The sequence below is a fragment of the Oncorhynchus kisutch genome, linkage group LG28 (genome assembly GCF_002021735.2).
Source record: "Oncorhynchus kisutch isolate 150728-3 linkage group LG28, Okis_V2, whole genome shotgun sequence".
Lineage (NCBI taxonomy): Eukaryota > Metazoa > Chordata > Actinopteri > Salmoniformes > Salmonidae > Oncorhynchus > Oncorhynchus kisutch.
The window spans coordinates 42,067,982-42,080,302 of record NC_034201.2 but is presented as its reverse complement, the minus strand read 5'-3'; the positions used below and the strand labels follow the sequence as shown (position 1 = coordinate 42,080,302).

Genomic DNA, 12,321 nt, shown 5'->3' with positions numbered 1-12,321 from the left:
AGAGACAGAGAGAGAGAGAGAGACAGAGAGAGAGAACCAGTATTTCAGTATTGGCTGTTCATGTCTCAGACTGAGCTCCTACAGCCATAATGAGTAGCCCCATATCACAGGGAGTAGGGGCCCTTAATGACGGCAAATCTCAGCCAGGGCCCCTACACACCCGCCACACGGCAGGGGGCCCCCACAGAGACCCAGACCCCACTGCGCAGTGCCTTGTCTGCCACACACACAGTTCATGGGCTCATTCCTCTACAAATGTTCCAGACTTTTCTTCGAATGCTCCTCGCAATTTAGACTAATGTAACGCCAACTCAGGGGAATCAGCAGGAGGCTTGATGCCACATGATCCTATATACGCATCAGCAAGCACAGCTAATGAAGTCACTGAAACCCTCAACAAAGAGTTGTAGTCTGTTTTGGAATACACTGGTCCTGAACATCTCTAAAACTAAGAGCATTGTATTTGGTACAAATCATTCCTTAAGTGCTAGACCTCAGCTGAATCTGGTAATGAATGGTGTGGCTGTTGAATAAGTTGAGGAGACTAAATTACTTGGCCTTACCTTAGATTGTCATGGTCAAAACATATAGATTCAATGGTTGTAAAGATAGGAAGAGGTCTGTCCATAATAAAGAGATGCTCTGCTTTGTTGACACCAGACTCCGAAAAGCAAGTTCTGCAGGCTCTAGTTTTGTCTCATCTCGATTATTGTCCAGTCGTGTGGTCCAGTGCTGCCCGGAAAGAACTAGTTAAGCTGCAGCTGGCCCAGAACAGAGCAGCACGTTTTGCTCTTAATTGTAATCAAAGGGCTGATATAAATGTTATATTATTTTTATTTTATTTCACCTTTATTTAACCAGGTAGGCTAGTTGAGAACACCTTTATTTAACCAGGTAGGCTAGTTGAGAACACCTTTATTTAACCAGGTAGGCTAGTTGAGAACAAGTTCTCATTTGCAACTGCGACCTGGCCAAGATACAGCATAGCAGTGTGAACAGACAACACAGAGTTACACATGGAGTAAACAATTAACAAGTCAATAACACAGTAGAAAAAAAAGTCTATATACAGTGCCTTGCGAAAGTATTCGGCCCCCTTGAACTTTGCGACCTTTTGACACATTTCAGGCTTCAAACATAAAGATATAAAACTGTATTTTTTTGTGAAGAATCAACAACAAGTGGGACACAATCATGAAGTGGAACGACATTTATTGCATATTTCAAACTTTTTTAACAAATCAAAAACTGAAAAATTGGGCGGTTGAAAAGCATGCATTTGGTTTTACTAGCGTTTAAGAGCAGTTGGAGGCCACGGAAGGAGTGTTGTATGGCATTGAAGCTCGTTTGGAGGTTAGATAGCACAGTGTCCAAGGACGGGCCGGAAGTATATAGAATATATACTATATACTATCACTTCTTCTTTTTATAAGAAACATTCATGTGTTGAAAATCCCACACTTATCCCACCAGACATGCCACCAGGTTGTCTTTCATAGTCCCCAAATCCAGAACAAATTGAAGAAAAGGTACAATATTATATAGAGTCCTTATTGCATGGAACTTCGTTCCATCTAATTTTGCTCAAATAAACAGCAAACCTGGTTTCAAAAAACAGATAAAGCAACACCTCACGGCACAACGCCTCTCCCCTATTGGACCTAGATAGTTTGTGTGTATACATTGATATGTAGGCTATGTGTGCCTTTTTTTAAATGTATGTAGTTCTGTCCTGTTCTTGTCTAATGATGTTCTGTATTATGTCATTCTGTATTATGTGGAATATGCTTGTGGTCATTGTCCATCTGGAAGAACCATTTGCAACCAAGCTTTAACTTCCTGTCTGATGTCTTGAGATGTTGCTTCAATATATCCACATCATTTTCTTTCCTTATGATGCCATCTATTTTGTGAAGTGTACCAGTCCCTCTTGCAGCAAAGCACCCCTACAAGATGATGCTTCCACCCTTGTGCTTCACGGTTGGGCTGGTGTTCTTCGGCTTGCAAGCCTCCCCCTTTTTCCTCCAAACATAACGATGGTCATTATGGCCAAACAGTTCTATTTTTGTTTCATCAGACCAGAGAAAATGTATCAAAAAGTACGATCTTCGTCCCCATGTGCAGTTGCAAACTGCAGTGTATGTAACCGTAGTGTAGTGTATGTAAACTTCTGACCCACTGGAATTGTGATACAGTGAATTATAAGTGAAATAATCTGTCTGTATACAATTGCTAGAAAAATTATGTCCTAACCCGACTTGCCAAAACTAAATCAAATCAAATCAAATCCAATTTTATTTGTCACATACACATGGTTAGCAGATGTTAATGCGAGTGTAGCGAAATGCTTGTGCTTCTAGTTCCGACAATGCAGTAATAACGAACAAGTAATCTAACTAACAATTCCAAAAAACTACTGTCTTATACACAGTGTAAGGGGATAAAGAATATGTACATAAGGATATATGAATGAGTGATGGTACAGAGCAGCATAGGCAAGATACAGTAGATGATATCGAGTACAGTATATACATATGAGATGAGTATGCAAACCAAGTGGCATAGTTAAAGTGGCTAGTGATACATGTATTACATAAGGATGCAGTCGATGATATAGAGTACAGTATCTACGTATGCACATGAGATGAATAATGTAGGGTAAGTAACATTATATAAGGTAGCATTGTTTAAAGTGGCTAGTGATATATTTACATCATTTCCCATTATTAAAGTGGCTGGAGTAGAGACAGTGTCATTGACAGTGTGTTGGCAAACTATAGTTTGTTAACAAGAAATTTGTGAGGTGGTTGAAAAACGAGTTTTAATGAGTCCAACCTAAGTGTATGTAAACTACCGACTTCAACTTTATATAAAATCGAGCACACCGCCATGCAATCTCCAAAGACAAACATTGTCAGCAGAATGGCCTTACTGAAGAGCTCAGTGACTTTCAACATGGCACCGTCATAGGATGCCACCTTTCCAACAGTCAGTTCATCAAATCTCTGCCCTGCTAGAGCTGTCCCGGTCACCTGTAAGTGCTGTTATTGTGAAGTGGAAACGTCTAGGAGCAACAACAGCTCAGCCGCAAAGTGGCAGGCCACACAAGCTCACAGAACGTGTCCGCCTAGTGTTGAAGCGCGTACAAATCGTCTGTCCTCGGGTGCAAAGCTCACTAGCGAGTACCAAACTGCCTCTGGAAGCAACGTCAGCACAATAACTGTTTGTTGGGAGTTTTATGGATTGGGTTTCCATGGCCGAGCAGCTGCACACAAGCCTAAAATCACCATGCACAATGCCAAGCGTCGGGTAGAGTGGTGTAAAACTCGCCGCCATTGGATTCTGGAGCAGTGGAAACACGTTCTCTGGAGTGATGAATCACGCTTTACCATCCGGCATTCCGACGGACAAATCTGGGTTTGGCGGATGCCAGGAGAACGCTACCTGCCCCAATGCATACTGCCAACTGTCAAGTTTGGTGGAGGAGGATTAATGCTCTGGGGCTGTTTTTCATGGTTCAGGCTAGGCCCCTTAGTTCCAGTGAAGGGAAATCTTAATGCTACAGTATACAATGGCACTCTAGACGATGATGTGCTTCCAACTGTGTGGCAACAGTTTGGGGAAGGTCCTTTCCTGTTTCAGCATGACAATGACCCGTGCACAAAGTGAGGTCCATACAGAAATGGCTTGTCGAGATCTGTGTGGAAGAACTTGACTAAACTGCACAGAGCCCTGACCTCAACCCCATCGAACACCTTTGGGATGAATTAGAACGCTGACTACGAGCCAGGCCTAATCGTCCAACATCAGTGCCCGACCTCACTAATGCGCTTGTGACTGAATGGAAGCAAGTTCTCGCAGCAACGTTCCAACATCTAGTGGAAAGCCTTCCCAGAGGAGTGGAGGCTGTCATAGCAGCAATGTTCCAACATCTAGTGGAAAGCCTTCCCAGAGGAGTGGAGACTGTCATAGCAGCAATGTTCCAACATCTAGTGGAAAGCCTTCCCAGAGGAGTGGAGGCTGTCATAGCAGCAATGTTCCAACATTTAGTGGAAAGCCTTCCCAGAGGAGTGGAGACTGTTATAGCAGCAATGTTCCAACATCTAGTGGAAAGCCTTCCCAGAGGAGTGGAGGCTGTCATAGCAGCAATGTTCCAACATCTAGTGGAAAGCCTTCCCAGAGGAGTGGAGGCTGTCATAGCAGCAAAGGGAGGACCAACTCCATATTAATAACGATGATTTAGGAATGAGATGTTCGACGAGCAGGTGTCCATATACTTTTGGTCATGTAGTGTATCTTGATACCAAAAAAAGGTTTGTAATGTATACAGGTCAGCCAGTAGCACTGACTACTCTTTCATTTGTGTGGAGCTGGCAGGTGTTGCATATGTTATTGATAGAGACCCTCCCCCAGTCTCTCTGTGATCCCCCTGTGATGCCCCAGTCTCTCTGTGATCCCCCAGTCTCTCTGTGATGCCCCTGTCTCTCTGTGATGCCCCTGTCAATTCAATTCAATTCAAGGGCTTTATTGGCATGGGAAACATGTGTAAACATTGCCAAAGCAAGTGAGGTAGATAATATATAAAGTGAATATATAAAGTGAAAAACAATAACAATTAACAGTAAACATTACACATACAGAAGTTTCAAAACAATAAAGACATTACAAATGTCATATTATATATATACAGTGTTTTAACAATTTACAAATGGTTAAAGGACACAAGATAAAATAAATAAGCATAAATATGGGTTGTATTTACAATGGTGTTTGTTCTTCACTGGTTGCCCTTTTCTCGTGGCAACAGGTCACAAATCTTGCTGCTGTGATGGCACACTGTGGAATTTCACCCAGTAGATATGGGAGTTTTCCAAAATTGGATTTGTTTTCGAATTCTTTGTGGATCTGTGTAATCTGAGGGAAATATGTCTCTCTAATATGGTCAAACATTGGGCAGGAGGTTAGGAAGTGCAGCTCAGTTTCCACCTCATTTTGTGGGCAGTGAGCACATAGCCTGTCTTCTCTTGAGAGCCATGTCTGCCTACGGCGGCCTTTCTCAATAGCAAGGCTATGCTCACTGAGTCTGTACATAGTCAAAGCTTTCCTTAAGTTTGGGTCAGTCACAGGTATTCCACTGTGTACTCTCTGTGTAGGGCCAAATAGCATTCTAGTTTGCTCTGTTTTTTTGTTAATTCTTTCCAATGTGTCAAGTAATTATCTTTTTGTTTTCTCATGATTTCGTTGGGTCTAATTGTGCTGTTGTCCTGGGGCTCTGTTCACAAACACAAACACACCCTACAGAGCCCCAGGACAAGCTTGCTTAGGGGACTCTTCTCCAGGTTCATCTCTCTGTAGGTGATGGCTTTGTTATGGAAGGTTTGGGAATCGCTTCCTTTTAGGTGGTTATACAATTTAACGGCTCTTTTCTGGATTTTGATAATTAGTGGGTATCGGCCTAATTCTGCTCTGCATGCATTATTTGGTGTTCTACGTTGTACACTGAGGATATTTTTGTAGAATTCTGTGTGCAGTCTCAATTTGGTGTTTGTCCCATTTTGTGAAGTCTTGGTTGGTGAGCGGACCCCAGACCTCACAACCATAAAGGGCAATGGGCTCTATGACTGATTCAAGTATTTTTAGCCAAATCCTAATTGGTATTTTGACATTTATGTTCCTTTTGATGGTATAGAATGCCCTTCTTGCCTTGTCTCTCAGATCGTTCACAGCTTTGTGGAAGTTACCTGTGGCGCTGATGTTTAGGCCAAGGTATGTATAGTTTTTTGTGTGCTTTAGTGCAACAGTGTCTAGATGGAATTTGTATTTGTGGTCCTGGTGACTGGACCTTTTTTGGAACACCATTATTTTGGTCTTACTGAGATTTACTGTCAGGGCCCAGGTCTGACAGAATCTGTGCAGAATATCTAGGTGCTGCTGTAGGCCCTCCTTGGTTGGTGACAGAAGCACCAGATCATCAGCAAACAGCAGACATTTGATTTCGGATTCTAGTAGTGTGAAGCCTGGTGCTGCAGACTTTTCTAGTGCCCGTGCCAATTCGTTGATATATATGTTGAAGAGGGTGGGGCTTAAGCTGCATCCCTGTCTAACCCCACGACCCTGTGTGAAGAAATGTGTGTGTTTTTTGCCAATTTTAACCGCACACTTGTTGTTTGTGTACATGGATTTTATAATGTCGTATGTTTTACCCCCAACACCACTTTCCATCAGTTTGTATAGCAGACCCTCATGCCAAATTGAGTCGAAGGCTTTTTTGAAATCAACAAAGCATGAGAAGACTTTGCCTTTGTTTTGGTTTGTTTGGTGGCCAATTAGGGTGTGCAGGGTGAATACATGGTCTGTTGTACGGTAATTTGGTAAAAAGCCAATTTGACATTTGCTCAGTACATTGTTTTCATTGAGGAAATGTACGAGTCTGCTGTTAATGATAATGCAGAGGATTTTCCCAAGGTTAATGTTGACACATATTCCACGTTAGTTATTGGGGTCAAATTTGTCTCCACTTTTGTGGATTGGGGTGATCAGTCCTTGGTTCCAAATATTGGGGAAGATGCCAGAGCTAAGTATGATGTTAAAGAGTTTTAGTATAGCCAATTGGAATTTGTTGTCTGTATATTTGATCATTTCATTGAGGATACCATCAATACCACAGGCCTTTTTGGGTTGGAGGGTTTTTATTTTGTCCTGTAACTTATTCAATGTAATTGGAGAATCCAGTGGGTTCTGGTAGTCTTTAATAGTTGATTCTAAGATCTGTATTTAATCATGTATATGTTTTTGCTCTTTATTCTTTGTTATAGAGCCAAAAAGATTGGAGAAGTGGTTTACCCATACATCTCCATTTTGGATAGATAATTCTTTGTGTTGTTGTTTGTTTAGTGTTTTCCAATTTTCCCAGAAGTGGTTAGAGTCTATGGATTCTTCAATTGCATTGAGCTGATTTCTGACATCCTGTTCCTTCTTTTCCCGTAGTGTATTTCTGTATTGTTTTAGTGATTCACCATAGTGAAGGCGTAGACTCAGGTTTTCCGTGTCTCTATGTTTTTGGTTGGACAGGTTTCTCAATTTCTTTCTTAGATTTTTGCATTCTTCATCAAACCATTTGTCATTGTTGTTCATTTTCTTCGGTTTTCTATTTGAGATTTTTAGATTTGATAGGGAAGCTGAGAGGTCAAATATACTGTTAAGATTTTCTGCTGCCAAGTTTACACCTTCACTATTACAGTGGAACGTTTTACCCAGGAAATTGTCTAAAAGGGATTGAATTTGTTGTTGCCTAATTGTTTTTTGGTAGGTTTCCAAACTGCATTCCTTCCATCTATAGCATTTCCTAATGTTACTCAGTTCCTTTGGCTTTGATGCCTCATGATTGAGTATTGCTCTGTTTAAGTAGACTGTGATTTTGCTGTGGTCTGATAGGGGTGTCAGTGGGCTGACTGTGAACGCTCTGAGAGACTCTGGGTTGTGGTCAGTGATGAAGTAGTCTACAGTACTACTCTCTGTGATGCCCCAGTCTCTCTGTGATCTCCCAGTCTCTCTGTGATGCCCCTGCCTCTCTGTGATGCCCCTGTCTCTCTGTGATGCCCCTGTCTCTCTGTGATGCCCCAGTCTCTCTGTGATACCCCAGTCTCTCTGTGATCCCCCAGTCTCTCTGTGATGCCCCTGTCTCTCTGTGATGCCCCTGTCTCTCTGTGATACCCCAGTCTCTCTGTGATCCCCCAGTCTCTCTGTGATCCCCCAGTCTCTCTGTGATCCCCCAGTCTCTCTGTGATCCCCCAGTCTCTCTGTGATGCCCCAGTCTCTCTGTGATGCCCCAGTCTCTCTGTGATCCCCCAGTCTCTCTGTGATGCCCCTGTCTCTCTGTGATGCCCCAGTCAGACATGCACACACGCATACTGGCACACGCACGTGCACACACTGGCAGTGTGCACACACACACACACATTTTTATCCTGTCTGTGCAGTGATAAATGCCCCCCCCTGCCTGTCTCCCCACAGACACACATACACACGCACACATACCACACACTTTACACTTAGAATGAGATTTCTACAGTTCTCAGCCATAATCCCTCATTCTCTAATGGTCTATAGGCTCAGCACAGAGAGGGGGAAAGCAAAAAATATTCAGCTGAGAGAGAAACAGGGAGAGAGACAGATAGAGACAGAACCAAATGTTTTCCTGGCCCACCACTCCACCCTGGACTTGAACAGGTCCACCGCTACAAGGCAGCAGTGCCCACCTTTGCCCGGACTCTAAAGGACATCACTCTCAAATGTATCCCCAACAATTCACACAGGAGCAACAGATCAATAGACACCCCACCCAGACCAGAGAGACCCCCTCCCAGACCCCCCCCCCCCCCCCCCCCCCTGGACCTAGACATAGAGGACCCACGCCAAAAGGACTTACATCCAGACCACAGCACCCCCAGCCACATCCACACACACACCCCAACCAATCAACACCCCCCCATGTCAACCATGCCCACACCCCATTTAGGCCCCTTCAGATCAGATCTATGCCCCTCCTGCCCACCCCATGCACCCCACCCCCGCAAAGTGGGCCTCAACATGGAAGTCACACATACGCTCAGGTAGTGAGCGGGCAAACAGGCCCAACCCCCACTCTTACACTCGCCCAGGCCAATGGCATGTACCAGATGCTCAGCAGGCTCTGCTCACACTTACTGGCCTGAGGCCAAACCACGACCAACAACATTGGACACTTTATGGAACACAAATCCTTCACTATATTATCCTGGAATATCCCAGGCCTGAGGTCATCTGCCTTTGGCCTAAAGAGCAGGAACCCGGAAATCGGTAATATAGACATTGTCATCCTGCAAGAAACCTGGTATAGAAGAGACGGACCCACTGGTTGCCCTCTAGGTTACAGAGAGCTGGTAGTCCCATCCACCAAACTACCAGGTGTGAAACAGGGAAGGGACTCAGGGGGTATGCTAATTTGGTATAGAGCAGACCTAACTCATTAAATTAATCAAAACAGGAACATTTTACATTTGGCTAGAAATTCAAAAGGAAATTAACTTAACAGAGAAAAATGTCCTCCTGTGTGCTACCTATATCCCCCCACTAGAATCCCTATATTTTAACAGCTTCTCCATCCTGGAGGGGGAAATCAATCATTTCCAGGCCCAGGGACACGTACTAGTCTGTGGCGACTTAAACGCCAGAACCGGACAAGAACCTGACACCCTCAGAACACAGGGAGACAAACACCTGCCTGCAGGTGACAGCACTCCCTCCCCCATATGCCCCTCTAGACACAACTATGACAACATAACCAACAAAAACGGGTCACAACTCCTACAGCTCTGTCGCACACTGGGTATGTACATAGTCAATGGTAGGCTTCGAGGGGACTCCTGTGGTAGGTACACCTATAGCTCATCTCTAGGCAGTAGTACTGTGGACTACTTTATCACTGACCTCAACCCAGAGTCTCTCAGAGCGTTCACAGTCAGCCCACTGACACCCCTATCAGACCACAGCAAAATCACAGTCTACTTGAACAGAGCAAAACTCAATCATGAGGCATCAAAGCCAAAGGAACTGAGTAACATTAAGAAATGCTATAGATGGAAGGAATGCAGTTTGGAAACCTACCAAAAAACAATTAGGCAACAACAAATTCAATCCCTTTTAGACAATTTCCTGGGTAAAACGTTCCACTGTAATAGTGAAGGTGTAAACTTGGCAGTAGAAAATCTTAACAGTATATTTGACCTCTCAGCTTCCCTATCAAATCTAAAATCTCAAATAGAAAACCGAAGAAAATGAACAACAATGACAAATGGTTTGATGAAGAATGCAAAAATCTAAGAAAGAAATTGAGAAACCTGTCCAACCAAAAACATAGAGACACGGAAAACCTGAGTCTACGCCTTCACTATGGTGAATCACTAAAACAATACAGAAATATACTACGGGAAAAGAAGGAACAGCATGTCAGAAATCAGCTCAATGCAATTGAAGAATCCATAGACTATAACCACTCCTGGGAAAATTGCAAAACACTAAACAAACAACGACACAAAGAATTATCTATCCAAAATGGAGATGTATGTGTAAACCACTTCTCCAATATTTTTGGCTCTATTTTTTATTTAACTAGGCAAGTCAGTTAAGAACAAATTCTTATTTTCAATTACAGCCTAGGAACAGTGGGTTAACTGCCTGTACCTTGTCAGCTCAGGATTTGAACTTGCAACCTTCCGGTTACTAGTCCAACACTCTAACCACTAGGCTATCCTGCCGACTCTATAACAAAGAATAAAGAGCAAAGACATATACAGGATCAAATACAAATCTTAGAATCAACTATTAAAGACTACCAGAACCCACTGGATTCTCCAATTACCTTGAATGAGCTACAGGACAAAATAAAAACCCTCCAACCCAAAAAGGCATGTGGTGTTGATGGTATCCTTAATGAAATGATCAAATATACACACAACAAATTCCAATTGGCTATACTAAAACTCTTTAACATCATCCTTAGCTCTGGCATCTTCCCCAATATTTGGAACCAAGGACTGATCACCCCATTCCACAAAAGTGGAGACAAATTTGACCACAATAACTACCGTGAGATATGCGTCAACAGCAACCTTGGGATAATCCTCTGCATATTCATTAACAGCAGACTCGTACATTTCCTCAATGAAAACAATGTACTGAGCAAATGTCAAATTGGCTTTTAACCAAATTATCGTACAACAGACCATGTATTCACCCTGCACACCCTAATTGACAACCAAACAAATCAAAACAAAGGCAAAGTCTTCTCATGCTTTGTTGATTTCAAAAAAAGCCTTCGACTCAATTTGGCATGAGGGTCTGCTATACAAATGGATGGAAAGTGGTTTTGGGGCTAAAACATACGACATTATAAAATCCATGTACACAAACAACAAGTGTGCGGTTAAAATGGTCAAAAAACACACATTTCTTCCCACGTTGCCGTGGGTTGAGACAGGGATGCGGCTTAAGCCCCACCCTCTTCAACATATATATCAACGAATTGGCGCGGGCACTAGAAAAGTCTGCAGCACCAGGCTTCACACTACTAGAATCTGAAGTCAAGTGTCTACTGTTTGCTGATGATCTGGTACTTCTGTCACCAACCAAGGAGGGCCTACAGCAGCACCTAGATATTCTGCACAGATTCTGTCAGACCTGGGCCCTGACAGTAAATCTCAGTAAGACCAAAATAATGGTGTTCCAAAAAAGGTCACGTCGCCAGGACCACAAATACATATTCCATCTAGACACCATTGCCCTAGAGCACACACCTTGGCCTAAACATCAGCGCCACAGGTAACTTCCACAAAGCTGGGAACGATCTAGGAGACAAGGCAAGAAGGGCATTCTATGCCATCAAAAGGAACATAAAATTCAACATACCAATTAGGATCTGGCTAAAAATACTTTAATCAGTCAGAGAGCCCATTGCCCTTTATGGTTGTGAGGTCTGGGGTCCGCTCACCAACCAAGATTTCACAAAATGGGACAAACACCAAATTGAGACTGCATGCAGAATTCTGCAGAAATATCCCCAGTGTACAACGTAGAACACCAAATAATGCATGCAGAGCAGAATTAGGCCGATACCCACTAATTATCAAAATCCAGAAAAGAGCCATTTAATTCTACAACCACCTAAAAGGAAGCGATTCCCAAACCTTCCATAGCAAAGCCATCACCTACAGAGAGATGAACCTGGAGAAGAGTCCCCTAAGCAAGCTGGTCCTGGGGCTCTGTTCACAAACACAAACACACCCCACAGAGCCCCAGGACAGCAGCACAATTAGACCCAACCAAATCATGAGAAAACAAAAATTACTTGACACACTGGAAAGAATTAACAAAAAAACAGAGCAAACTAGAATGCTATTTGGCCCTAAACAGAGAGTACACAGTGGCAGAATACCTGACCACTGTGACTGACCCATACTTAAGGAAAGAGAGACTCAGTGAGCATAGCCTTGCTATTGAGAAAGACTGCCATAGGCAGACAAGGCTCTCAAGAGAAGACAGGCAATGTGCACACTGCCCACAAAATGAGGTGGAAACTGAGCTGCACTTCCTAACCTCCTGCCCAATGTATGACCATATTAGAGAAACATATTTCCCTCAGATTACACAGATCCACAAAGAATTCGAAAACAAACCCAATTTTGATAAACTCCCATATCTACTGGGTGAAATTCCACAGTGTGCCATCACAGCAGCAAGATTTGTGACCTGTTGCCACGAGAAAAGGGCAACCAGTGAAGAACA

The 12,321-nt window shown here is 43.2% G+C and overlaps 1 protein-coding gene across 2 annotated transcripts in view; it reads right to left on the bottom strand.

The window, feature by feature from the left end:
* Positions 1 to 12,321, bottom strand: part of LOC109873045 (serine/threonine-protein phosphatase 2A 55 kDa regulatory subunit B beta isoform) — a 174,031-nt gene that overhangs the window by 4,733 nt on the left and 156,977 nt on the right. The window lies entirely within an intron of this gene.